Raw genomic sequence first — 2,500 nt, 5'->3', positions numbered from 1 at the left:
GACGTGTTTTTGGACTGATCAAAATACGTTAAACCCAGTTCCCACACCGCCTTGTCTTCAAGAAATGTCTTCAAATGTCTTTCCAAAGAGATAGAATAGGACGAGAACTTTCTTCAACACCGAGTAATAATCCTCACTGGCCTTCCTGCTGAATTCCTCGCTGCTGTAAAAGTTGGAAGGATAAAATTTTCCTGGAAACCTTGAGAGATATTTGTATTCGAAGACACACGGAGGCGCTCAAAAGGAAGCCCGTCAGAACCGCACGAAGGCACTTTGCCATGCAATAAAAACAGATGTTCACACATGCACACGGGCAAAACCGGAAAGCTAAGGCAGAGCGAGAATACAAAGAGGCCTCAGCGCCGCACCCTTCGACTTCCAGACAGGGAAGATCCCCCGCTAAATCTATACATGAAGCTGGAGTCTCATTTCTTATTGGAGACGCCCTTCAGCCTTCGCAGAACGGGAACAATAAATCCCAGACAGATCTCAAAAGACGCTTCTGTGGGAGGCGGAACTCAATGGGAGACGTGTCAGCAAGCGTCATTAATGAAGCTTCGTGATTGTAAAGGATATCCCTCGAGGAAGGTAAGTGGGACTGAGGTCATCAGGGAACGGACAAGGGGATCAAAGGGTTAATAAGAAGGAAGACTCGGGAAGCAATAGAAGCGAAGATAAAAGTGAGTCACAGCAAATCGAAAAAAAAGTGGAACAGAGGAGATCAAGAAAGAAATGGAACACGAAATGTTAAGATAGTGTTGAGCTATGAGAAATCGAAAAAGAAATAAAGAAGGGCCACTGAGAAAAAAGTGAAACACGTGCTAACAAGAAAAAAGAAAAGTCAAGGAAACACGAGAGGAAAGAAATCAAGAAGTGTTATACGGGAAACGTAGAAAGGAAGATAAAGGAAACCACGATAGAAAGGAAACAAAGGAAACCGAGAATGAGAGAAAATGAAACCTAGAAAGCCGTTAAGCAAACTAGATAAAGAAGTGGCACGCAGGAAGCAGAGAGACGAGGGTGACACATATCAAGAAAGAGGGGAAAACAGGAAATAAAGAGAGCACCGTGCCGAGGAAAAAAGGGGAATAAATAAAAGAAGTGAAATATAAGAATCACTAAAGAAGAGAGGCGCAAGAAATCTAGAAATCAGTGAACCACATCAGGAAAAGGAGACGCGAGAAATCAAATATGAAAGGAAACACAGAGGACCAAAATAAAGAAGAGAAAGGCATTCAGAAACAAACGAAAAGGGGAATCGAGAAGGTGGGCAGGTGAGAGGGTGAAATAATGACAAAACGGAACGCGGGCGAAGAAAATCGTGAAAGAAGGGAAACCTGAAGCCGAGAAGAGGGTGACACGAGAAACCAGACTCTGGGTTGTACGACGGCATCATGTACGATGGATGGAAAAAGAGTTGAATGCTTGCCTTTGCCACACTGAATAGTATACATATATAGCGTTTTACGAGCAAAACCTTGTCACTCTCCCTTTTCTCATCTATTTGTCCGTCTTTCTTTCTCTGCCTGGCTGACCGTCTGTTTCTTCCTCTCTATGTATCTATCTTTTTATTTCTCTCTCTCTCCTCTTCTCTTCTCTTCTCTTCTCCTCTCTCTCTATTTATCTATCTATCTATCTTTTTATCTCTCTCTCTCTCCTCTTCTCTTCTATTCTCTTCTCTTTTCTTCTCTTTTCTTCTCCTCTCTCTCTTCTCTTCTCTTCTCTTCTCTTTCTCTCTCTCTCTCTCTATCTTTATCTATCTATCTATCTCCCTCTCTCTCTCATTCTCTCCGTCTTTCTCATTCTTTCTCCCTTTCTCATTCTTACTCTCATTCTCTCTTTCTATCTATCTATCTATCTATCTAGCTAGCTAGCTATCTATCTATATATATATATATATATATATATATATATATGTATATATGTTATCTTAGTTTCCTCTCCTATTGTACCGTTTACACGCCATACCTCTACTTCTCCCTTCCCCCCCCCCCCCTCTCCCTCCCGTGTGAAGCAATCTCCGCCTCTTTTAATGGATGCTTCCGTTATTTTGATATGTCGGATCTCAGCATTTCTCCGGACTGTTCTTGTTTTCCTTTTCTATATTTTTCTTTTGTTTTTCAACATTTTATTTTATTTCTATTATCATATTATTATTATTATCATTATTAGTTTCATTATCATCTTAACTACTATTATTATTATTATCATTATTATTAGCATTAACATTATTATCACTATTATTATTATTGTTATTATTATTGTTTTTATTATTACTATTATTGCCATTAACAATGTAGTTGTCATAATTGTTATTATCATTATTATTGTAATCTTTATCATTATTTTTATTATCATTATTATCATAATCTTTATCATTATTGTTGTTATTATCATCATTATCATTATCATTATCATTATTATCATTATTAGTACTGTTGTTGTTAGCATTATTGTTATTCTTATTATTATCATTATTATTACTGTTATCATTATCATT

This window comes from Penaeus chinensis, chromosome 1 (assembly GCF_019202785.1).
Source record: "Penaeus chinensis breed Huanghai No. 1 chromosome 1, ASM1920278v2, whole genome shotgun sequence".
NCBI classification, from domain to species: Eukaryota; Metazoa; Arthropoda; class Malacostraca; order Decapoda; family Penaeidae; genus Penaeus; species Penaeus chinensis.
The sequence above is the reverse complement of the archived record's forward strand: the minus strand, read 5'-3'. Positions refer to the sequence as shown.